This window comes from Plecotus auritus (genome assembly GCF_963455305.1).
Source record: "Plecotus auritus genome assembly, chromosome: 9".
Lineage (NCBI taxonomy): Eukaryota > Metazoa > Chordata > Mammalia > Chiroptera > Vespertilionidae > Plecotus > Plecotus auritus.
In genome coordinates, this window is record NC_137783.1 from 1,789,769 (window position 1) to 1,800,822 (window position 11,054).

The 11,054-nt window shown below is 62.7% G+C and overlaps 1 protein-coding gene across 1 annotated transcript in view; it reads right to left on the minus strand.

The window, feature by feature from the left end:
• Positions 1-1,311, minus strand: part of CHST15 (carbohydrate sulfotransferase 15) — a 43,274-nt gene extending 41,963 nt beyond the window's left edge. Inside the window, 1 exon segment of the mRNA XM_080641791.1 lies at positions 819-1,311. The gene's annotated coding sequence lies outside the window, so the exon portion shown is untranslated.
• Between the last annotated feature and the right edge of the window lie 9,743 nt (positions 1,312-11,054).

The following is an 11,054-nucleotide window of genomic DNA, read 5'->3' on the forward strand; positions in this document are numbered from 1 at the left end:
GCGGGCACCTGAGCACCCAGGACCGCGACGGGGCGGCAGGGCAGCCGCGCCCAGCACCCGCGGCTCCGAATCCTAACACGCACACGCGTGCTCGCGCCGGCCAATCCAATCAGCGCGCCCGGAGGAGTCGGAAGGCGCTTCCACGGCTCCTCATTCATTTCCCCAAACGCAAGGCTCCCGGGCACGGGCACCTCCATCCGCGATCCCAGGGGGCTCCAAGGGCGCCAAGGACCGCCCCCCCGCCCCCCATCCTCCCACAGTCACCCGTCCTCTCCACCCGCGCACACAGCCCAGCAGACTCGCGCTCCATCACGACCGCAGCGTTGCCCCGCGCCGGGGCAGCCGCCCCCCTGGCTCCCCACGGCCCGCCGCCCCCCCAACCCCCGCCCCGCCGCGCCACTCGGACCTGCCACGCTCGGCTCGCCAGGGACCCCGAGCCGCCGCTGGGAAGTGCCTGCAACTCCGGAGCCTCGCTGCCGCGCGACCGGGGCTGGGCGCAGGGAGGAGGCGCAGGCGGCGGGCGGGGAGGAAAGGGGCGGCGCCGAGAGCAAAAGTTCAGGCCGCTGGGGCCTGGCCACGCCCCTGCCTCCTCCCAGGCCCGCCCCCGCGGTCCCCACCCCCGGAACCCCCCGCAATCACACGCCCCCTCCGCCTAGAGCAGCCGCGACACCGGAGTCGGGGGTCGAGGGGTGGCTCCGAGCCAGAGCCGGGGAGAGTGGCGGGTGCCCGAAACTTCCCCGAAGTGCGCGGCGGAGCAGAGCGCCCGGCCAGGGAACCCCGCCCCCCAGCCCCAACCACCCCCCACCCAACGCGCTCACTGGGCGAAAGCACTGGGCTGTGTGTCCGTCCGTCTTCCGCCTGCAGCCTCCAAAGCGGGGTGGCGCTACTCCGGGGACCGTATTTTTTGGGTCAGCCGACCCGTGTTCGCCCCGCGGCGTGCGCCCCCCGCAGGCCTCGGGCTGTCCACAGCGCCACCACCCCGGCGCCAGGTCCCCGGTCCCCCAGCTCCGGCTGCATCCACTCCAGCAGGGAGAGGGCGTGCGGGCCCTGGCGCAGCCGCCGGCCAGCCCTTCCCGTGGGTGCCGGGCGCGCGGAGCTGCCATCGCACCGCCAGGACCGGCGGCGAGGGGACGGCCTTCCTGGGGACCGCGGGAGCCTCGTGGAGACCGGGCCGCGGAGCAGCACCGGGCCCAGACCTGCCTCGGCTCGGCGCGCTCGCAAGTTCATTGTCTGCCTGGGCCGCCGCCGCCGCCGCCTCCGCCACCAGCGCGCCGGGAGCGCCGCGGGGATTGAGGCTGCGCACAGCCTCCGCCGGCCGGGACTCCCTCTGCCCAGCCCGGCCGGGCCTCCGCCGGCGCTGCGGGGCGGGCACGCTGAGGGGCGCGGGAGCCCGGAACCAGGCGCCTCCCGCCGATCCTCCCCGCCCCACCCCCGCGACTGGCACCCAACTTGTACCTGCGAAAAACGAGCGCAGCCCGGGGGCCTCTGCGGCTCCGGCTCCGCGGGAGCGCGCCCAGCCCCGCGCCGCGAGCCCGGCATCCAGGCGCGTCAACCTGCCTGCCTGCCGAGCGAGCGCAGGAAGGAAAAGTTTGGGAGTGGCGTGCGGAGGGCGAAGGAAACAGCCCGCGCGCACCCTCCCCCGCCGCCTGTCGCGCGGACACGCCGCAGCCCGGATCTGGAATGTGAGACCCAGGCGTGCGCCGGGCGCTGGGTCTGGTCCCGCCCCCTCCCCTCCGAGTAAACACGGGGTGTGCGATGCGGTGATTTCAAACAGAAAGAAAACCGAGACCCCTGGAGTCTGCCAGCGACCCCCCCCCCCGCCCCCCGCCGGAGACATTTTTAACGACCCGGCGGCCTGGAGCCAGCCCCACGCATTGGACTGCCAGGCCGCGCCGCGGGTGGGTCCTGCGCCCTCGGCTGGGCTGTGTTGGCATCCCCAGGAGGCTCCCGGGCCCCTGGGCCCAGCGCCTTTGCTGCTCCGCGGAGGGGAGGCTGGCGGGACCGAGCGCCCCCCACCCCCCCGCCTGCCGCAGTGGCCCGAGGCGGCGCCCCAGGAAACCACCTGGGCTGCCCGAGGTCACGGGAGCCGCGCCAGTGGTCGGTTCTCCGGATTCTGTTCTGAGGACGCCATCCGTTAAAGAAAAGACACTTTGAATCCGGGAAGACTCGGCCCCAGGGGCGCTCAGAGCACCACAGCCAGGCGCTCAGGAAACAGGTCCAAGGGACAGAAATGAACCCTTGTCTGCAGGCACGCCGCCCTTTGCCGGCCCACGTCCCCGTGGCCACGGTCCAGAACCTTCCTTAAAGCGACCAGAAGTGGGGCCCAGAGTGCCTTCTAAGCGGGGAGCCTGCACACCGCTAGGGGGCGCCTCCTGACAGTGGCCTACCCACCCCCACCCCCCCCCTTCCTCTTTTTTTCTGGAAAAACATGATCTTTATTGCTGAGGCTCCATCTCAGCCCCCCACAGAGGGTAACCTGCCTGGAGGTGATCAGCTTGTGTTACACTCGGGATTGAACGCACCTGGGAAGATGGGGTGCCCGGGGGATTCTTCAAAACGGTCTCTTGTTTTTCTGCAAATAAGGCCTCTTCCATAAAACCTGCACAGAAAGGTTATTGCGGCCGCCAGCCCTGGACTCTCAGACCCCATAGCTTTTTCCACATAGACAGACGCCTGGGTGATTTTTATTCATCATTATTATTAAAAAAAAAAAACAAAACGCTTTTTCTGGAAATACAATGAGCTGCTTTTTTGCAGGGTTCATAACTCCCCGTAGATGGTGATGCCATTTTTCAAGGTCCTACCCAGGTTGTGGCTTGGGGGCTTATTTATTAGCTCCCAAGCAAAGCCTGCCTTTCAGGGAGGTTTATATGCCCAAGTAATTGCACCGGGGGACACGGGGCAGGGCGCCGGTAAAAGGGTCGGTTGTACGTGCGTCTGCAGGGAAGGCCCTGGGCCAGGCAGCTGTCAGGCCGGCGTGTGCGACGGGTTTAAACAAACACGGGGAAGGTTCTATGGAAACGCCGAGGAGGAAATCCCTTCTGTAAGGGTGTGTGGAACATTACTCCACAACCACCCCCCCTCCCGTCTTTCCTCTCCTCCCTCCCAGCACACACGGACTCCTCATGGAGGTGGCGCTGGGCCCACCCGGACCCCTTTCACGTTCAGGTGTCAGGAATCACGTCTGACGTGGAGCAAATTGTTTCTAAGTGAAATCACGGAGCCGCTTTGATACGAATTCCACCAGAGACTTTTGCAAAGGTATTTTATACACGTGCCCGAGATGAACTGGGCGGGGGGGAGGGGTGAGTTTTCCCCCTCGACGTTCATTTCAAAAAAATACACCCAAGAACTGCGCCTGAGCCTGTGATTCTGGAGAGTCGAGAGAACAGCCGAATGCCAGGCGCGTGTGAAGGAGGGAGTGATGGAAATGCAGCTCTCTGAGAAAATAAATGCCCCTTCCCCAGATGCACGCTGGTAAGGATGCCGTGATTCCGGAGTTAAATCACCTGGGTTCAAACCTGCGGCCCATGCCTACCAGCTGAGTGACGTGGGGTCTCAGTTGAGGCTTATAATAGCACCTCCTAGGGGTAGATTGAATTATCGATCCCCTGGCGGGAATGACAATCCACATCCTTGTCCCAGTCCAGCCGTGGGCAAACGACGGCCCGCGGGCCGGATCCAGCTGTTCTATCCGGTTCTCTTGCTCTCCCCTCCGCTCCTTTACTTTGAATTTATATTAGTTCACACAAAACACTCCATCCATGCTTTTGTTCCGGCCCTCCGGTCCAGTTTAAGAACCCATGGTGGCCCTCGAGTCAAAAAGTTTGCCCACCCCTGTCCCAGTCTCAGAGCACACGGATGACTTGCTTCAGACAATGAGACGCGGGGGCTCATGACTGAGTCAGAGGCTGGGAGCATGTTGCGGGCTGGGCCTGCTCTTGTCGGTTCTTGTGGCCCAGCACGAGAAGAACATGTCCCAAGGAGGCCCCAGAAGGAACACACGTGGAGTACACCTGAACTCAGCGTGCAGGCTGGAGCCGAGTCACCCCACCTACAGCTGGACTCACAGCTGCCCCCGGCTGACCCACGGACCCATGGCGGGGAGGGGGGATGCCTGCTGTAAGCCAGTAAACCAGGGGTGGGCAAACTTTTTGACTCGAGGGCCACCATGGGTTCTTAAACTGGACCGGAGGGCCGGAACAAAAGCATGGATGGAGTGTTTGTGTGAACTAATATAAATTCAAAGTAAAGGAGCGGAGGGGAGAGCAAGAGAACCCTCCGCTCTTTCGGCTCTGCGGGCCGGATAGAACAGCCGAACGGGCCGGATCCAGCCCGCGGGCCGTAGTTTGCCCACGGCTGCAGTAGATGATGGAATTTCCTTACGCAGCATCGTTGTGGCAGCAGCTGACTGGTACATGCCCTCCGTGGGCTGGCGTGAAGAGTAATGAATGATAACGTATCTGACAAATACCAAGCACAATTCTTGGGACTCAGAGAGAGCTCAGAAACATGAGCTCTTATTAGCAATCGACATAATTGACAGTTTTGCACAGCGACATCATGATGTTTTTAACTGATTGATTGAATCAGTGAATAAGGATTACTTGAATAAAGGTTCTCCAAGAGCGAGGACATCCCAAAACTGGAAGACCAGGCACCTGCCATGATCCCCAAGTCGCATTCGCTCGCTCTTTCTTTTTTTTCTTTTTAATATATTTTATTGATTTTTTACAGAGAGGAAGGGAGAGGGATAGAGAGCTAGAAACATCGATGAGAGAGAAACATCGATCAGCTGCCTCCTGCACACCCCCCACCGGGGATGTGCCCGCAACCAAGGTACATGCCCTTGACCGGAATCGAACCCGGGACCCTTCAGTCCGCAGGCCGACGCTCTATCCACTGAGCCACACCGGTTTCGGCCGCTCGCTCTTTCATTCATTCAGCAGGTGGTCCGTGATCACCTGCTCGGGGCCACACATCGTAGCGGATGTTGGTGCCACTAAGGTGACCAAGTCTCCACCCCCAGCCACGGGTGGGACCACAGAGCCCCACATGCGACAGGCACGCGGCTGAGCCTTTCTGCTACGTCATGGGACCCTCGTGGCAGCGTTGCGAGCCAATGTTACTTAGGCCCAATTTTTCAGGCAAGAAGGCCGAGGCTCGGAAACCACACAGCATCGGAAAAGGATCAAGGCCGCGCCACGAGCATGTGGTGGTGCCAGTGAACTCAAGTGCACGGCGGAGACACCGGACAGGAAAGAGCGGCGAGAGCAGAGCAAGGGGTGAGCCCGCGGGGTCACTGTCTACATCACACGTGTTGGGCGCCCGGGGTGCTGAGGCTCAGAGCCCCGGCTCTGCCCCTGCCACCAGCCCTCAGTGAGGCCCTGGCCCCTCCCCGGCCCCCACTTCCTCCATCCGCAGGGACCGCACCCTGAAAGCTGCGCTGGGGGTTTATAGAGCTGTCGGCAGGAGGGGCTGCGGGGAGTCGGTCCACGTCGAGGGAGTGAAGGCCTCGGAATCACAGTCCTGGGAACGGTTCCAGCAGCGTGAGCGTGGGGACAGCGGACGACTTTCGAGGAAGGGAGGCAAGGCCAGGCCTTGGGCACCATCACCACGGCCCAGCTCGGCAGCCACAGCCTCGCTTCGGTCATTCCACGGTCAGGACATCGCGGCCCGAGCGGGCGGGGTCTCCCAGCCGCCTCCTCCCAGCGCGCAGGGCCCCGAAGGACCACCGTTTGCGATGCAGGCCACAGGCCTAATGACCAGCCAGCGCCTTCATTTCCCGTGAACACGTGCAGACGGGGGAGGTTTCAGTTCACCTCCCCTCGTTCCCACGTGTGAGCGGTTAAGGGGACCGCGTGGGGGTGGGGGAGGGCTGCTGGGTCCGAGCCCCTTGCTGGCCAAGGCTGTGCCGGGTGACCGGGGGCCTCGGGGACCGGGCACAGGAGCTCCAATTCATTCCCGCGGACCCGGCTTCAGGTGGCGGCCCGGCCCGCTTGGCCCTGTGGCTGACAGGCAGACGTCTCGGCCCCCCGAGTGCATCTCCGTTTCATGAATGTAGAAGACTCCTGCCGCCGCAGCTACGCACCCAGTACGTGCGCTTTAAGCCGATTTGGGTACGCTAATCCATCACAGGTCCCCGCGAAACGTAGGTTCCTGTGAAAATCTCCTACCCCCGCTCCAAACCGCTGCCGGATTTAGGAAACGGACGAACGGGCTCCTTAGAGCTCACAGGCTCTGACTCTGCACAGAAACTTCGCGAAGAGAGGAGTGAGCTCGGCCGGCGGGGCTCAGGGGTTGAGCGTCGGCCCATGAACCAGGAGGTCAGGGTTCGATTCCTGGTCAGGACACAGGCCCCGGTCGCGGGCTCCGTCCCCAGTAGGAGATGTGCAGGAGGCAGCCGATCCATGATTCTCTCTCACCATGGATGTTCCTATCTCTCTCTCTTCCTCTCCAAAATCAATAAAAATATATTTTAAAGAGAGAGAGAGAGAGAGAGAGGAATGGGACCAGTTTTAAACAACCGAATGTGTGTGCTCCTCGGAGAGCTGTCCCCCCCCCCCCCGTCACGGTCCCCCCCCAACCCCAGGCCCCCCCCTCCCCGGGGCAGCTCCTTACTCCAACGATGCCGCCACAGATGGAAGGCTGTGGAATTCTATCGCACGTTCCCTCCTGGGCAGCCTGTGAGTTCCCTTCCAGCCCCGGCTCGGAGCCAAGCCGCCCGCAGCCCAGTCAGTGCCGTGAGTGACTGCGCCTTGTCCACCGGACGCAATGCGAGTGTCACCGTCTCCCACAGTCGCTGTTCTCCCGCCAGTGAGCTTGGCATCCGCAGAGCACAGGCAGGGCCTCGGGAGGAACCCAGACCAAGACCCACGTGGGGTGAGTGACAGCCTCGTGGGAGGGGCCTGGTCCTGCAGCCCGGAGCCGGCGAGAAGGGACGGTCAGCAACGGACGCGAAGATGCGACAGAGATGAAAGGGACAGCACGCCGTTTGTCTCATGGCCACGACTCTGCTGCGCCCGCATGTGGAACAGCGGCCTGCGAGCGGACGTCTTCAGTTGCATCACGGACGTTGCGCCAATAGGACCACGTCCCTCACTCGCTTCTGTCGTAGGCCCTCCAGCAAAAACGGGCTGTGGGCTTGGGACATTCCGAGTTGCTTTGCCTGCCCGAGGCGGGAAATACGTGAGCCTCCGGAATAAATTTCATTTTCCCGATTGAGTGTTTAATACCGCCTAATGTTACGAAGGGGCCCTGGAGCAAATGGGAGTGATCCCCCCCCACACACACATACACACACACACGCACACGCATGCACACACACGTGTGCAGAGGCTCAGCCATTGTTGGTGGGCATTGCCTGCTCACGCTGCTGCTGGGTCCAGCCCCCCCGCTCCCCCCGCAGGCCCGTCAGTGAGTGTCCATGGGCGCCTTCTCCCGCCCCAGCCCCGCGTCAGGCCCGCCAGGAGACGGCAGGTGGCTTGACCGTCTCCGGAGCCACAGGCGTCCTGAGCACGCGGGGAGGTGGGGATGAGGCCCTCAGTCAAGGCACACCTCGGGGGCTGCCCCACGGCCAGGTCAGCGCACCCAGAGGAGCTGGCGTCACCGCTGGCCGCTGATCTGGGCCGGGCTGGGGCCTACTGGTCAGTGGTGAGGCTGATCCCCTTTCAGAGACCTGGATGCCAGCCCACCCCAGTCCCCTAAGCACATGGGCAGAGCAAGGACAGGGGCCAGGCACCTGGCTGCCCGAGGCCCCAGGGGAGGGGCCAGGGGAGGGGAGGAAGAGGACAGGTCCCCCCTCCCCTCAGGAGCCTTGTGGCTACATAGAGACAGGAAGCGGGTGCTTGGCCCACCCTGACCTTCGGCCGGGCGCTCACCTGGGGCCTCACACATTCCCTCAGGACAGGGCACTGCTCACCGGGACCAGAGTGGCCCATGGCGGGCCCGAGGCGCCGCGGAGCACACAGCCCTGTCCCAGGGGACGCTGGGTCGGCTCAGCTCTTGCCAGGCGGGTCAGAGGAGCCAGGAATCTGAGTTTTAGTGTGTGAAGCTGCCCATTAAAAAAATAATCTTTGGCGACTAGATCAGATAAGAAATTGAGCAATAGCCCTGACCGGTGTGGCTCAGTGGATAGAGCATCGGCCTGCGGACTAAAGGGTCCCAGGTTTGATTCCGGTCAAAGGCATGTACCTTGGTTGCGGGCACATCCCCAGTAGGAGGTGTGCAGGAGGCAGCTGATCGATGTTTCTCTCTCATTGATGTTTCTAACTCTCTTTCCCTCTCCCTTCCTCTCTGTAAAAAATCAATAAAATATTTTTAAAAAGAAAATAAAAGAAACTGAGCGATACAGTGGAGTCAGCGGTCGGACTGCAGGAGAGACGCGCGCAGCCACCGCTTCCACGTCCCTGGGCAGGGTCTTCCCGGCTCCTCAGCTAAGCGCGTCCTGTGTGGGGCTGGGAGGGCTAAGAGGGTGCTGCCCATTCTACAGCTGAGAAAACTGAGGCTCGTGTAGTTGGCCAAAGGCACACTGCTTTGCAAATAGCAGAGCAGCAGATGGGGTGGTACCCCGCCCCCCGCCCTGAATCCAGAAATGGGCCAGATGTCACCTGGGCGCCCCGCCCCCGCCAGTCATCACCAGGAGGGCCGGGCTCTCCGGCGGGGGTCTCCGCCAGGAGAGTGAGGGGTCTCTGCACAGTAGCCCACTCCCACGAGGACGGCGAGCGGTTTCAGGGGACAGTGTCACCGTTCCAGTCCTCAGGGCCATCTGTCATTCTTTCTTTTTTTAAAATATATTTTTATTGATTTCAGAAAGGAAGGGAGAGGGAGATCGAGCCCACAACCCAGGCATGTGCCCTTGACCGGAATCAAACCCGGGACCCTCCCGCCTGCAGGCCGGCGCTCTATCCACTGAGCAGCACCAGCCAGGGCCCATCTGCCATCCTTGTGTATGCCTTTCATTTTGCGGCCCAGCCGGGCTCTGCAGTGGTGGCTGTGACGTCCTGGCCTCTGCTTTGGCCCCGGGGAGGGAGGGCGGGTCCTGGGAGGAGGAGTCAGGCCCTGAGAGCCAGAAGGAGAAGGACGTCCCCTGGACCAAGGCCTCAGCCCTGCAGCCCCGAGTCCTGCTCCTGGCCGGCCGCCCACAGGTGCCCACGAGGTCACATTGGAGACGGAGCCTTAAGTGGCACCCCCCTGCCCATCACTGGTCTCCCCGCACCCACCCCGGTGGCCTCTGGGCCCCTGGGAGCCCTGGGGTCCGGCACCAAGCTTCCTTGTGGGGGTCCCCTGAACCCAGCCTGCGTACGGGGCTTCCCTCTGCCCCGCAGGGGCTCAGGGCTCGGAAGTCCGGTCCTTGCCACGCTGGGCGTCACCGAGCGAAGCTGTCACTTAGGCTGCCTCCCGGTGGGGTCGTTGTAAAAACAATTATTTCCTCTTCCAACGCAGCCCCAGAGCCGAGCAGTGCTTGCACAGCCGAGGAATCAAATATTCATCGAAACGGCTGCATGCATCTCATTGGAATATCAATTAGGCGAGGGGACAACAGAGCCTGTCTTTCTCTGTGCACCCCGATGGAGGCGCGGCCCAGCCTCGGCGAAGGGCCCCAAAACACGCGAGGTCCCACCTGCAGCCTAGAGCCCCCCAGACGCGCAGGCAGGGCCCCGTGGGAGCGCCCGCAGCGGCCCCGCCGCAGGGGTCTCCTGGCCGCGCAGGTCACACACACCTGTGGGGTCGTCCGGTCCTTCGGGCCCCGCACCCCATCTCTTAAGTCCCCTCGGGGAAACGTGAACGCCCCACTTACGACGGAAGCTGGGCTCAGGAGGGCAGAGCCGGGCCGGAACCCGAGCTGAGTCCTGAGTGGAGGGCGAGCACGGGCTCTGGGGCGAGCCCTCCCTGTCACACCCGCCTCACTCCGCAGATCTGGACCCGCGGCAGCCCCAGGAGTGGCCTTCCTCCTCCGCCCGTTTCACGGACAAGGACGCTCAGCGGACAGAGCTGTGCTGGGACGCCTCCCCGAGCCCCAAATGTTCACCCAGCGCCCTTTCACCCAGAGGCGGGTCCCAGCGCCCCGGACCCTGACCCACTTCTCCTGGGATTGGGGACCCCTGGGTGGCTTTCGTGTGTGTGTGTGTGTGTGTGTGTGTGTGTGTGTGTGTGTGTGTGTTTCAGTCCCGCTTGCTTTCCAGCTGGATTTAAACCCGCCGGCGGTGGGCGCAAGGCTTTCTGCGCCTCGGCTGCTTCCTGCTGACTCAGCCGGGCTGGGCCCCCGCCAGCTGCGGTCCCTCCTCGGGCCGCGGGTGAGAGAGATTTATTGTGGAAGAGTCGCCTGTGTCCTCGGAGGCGCTCAGGCCTTCAGGGGACAGACAGGCTGGGACACGTGGGGCCTGTTTCCCAAACCTGCCACCTTGGGGCCTGCTTCCTCTCCCGGTTTGGTGCGAGGGCTTCTCCAGCCGAGCTCCAGGTCCCCTTGTCAACCCCATGGGGTTCTGCTGGGGCATCAGACAAATGACGGCCCCGCGCCTCCGTTTACCCGTCTGCAAACGGCTGCCGTCCGATGCAGGTGCGGATGGACTGGTAAAGAGCCCACCTCTGGGTTGGGTGTCGACCTAGGAACCTGGAGGTCAGGGCTCGATTCCCGGTCAGGGCACATGCCCGGGTTGTGGGCTCAATCCCCAGTAGGGGGCGTGCCGCCGGCCCCATCTCTCTCATCATTGATGTTTCTCTCTCTCTCTCCCTCTTCCTTCCTCTCTGAAATCAATAAAAATATATCTAGCCCTGGCTGGTGTGGCTCAGTGGATACAGTGTCAGCCTACAGACGGAGGGTCCCAGGCTAGATTACAGTCAAGGGCACACGCCCAGGTTGCAGGCTTGATCCCCAGTGTGGGGCCGTGCAGGAGACAGCCGATCAATGATTCTCTCTCCTCATTGATGTTTCTCTCTCTCTCTCTCTCTCTCTCTCTCTCTCTCTAAAATAATATATATTAAAAAGAATATCTATATATATAAATCCCTAATATGCAAACAGACCCAATGGCAGAACAACCGAACAACCGGTC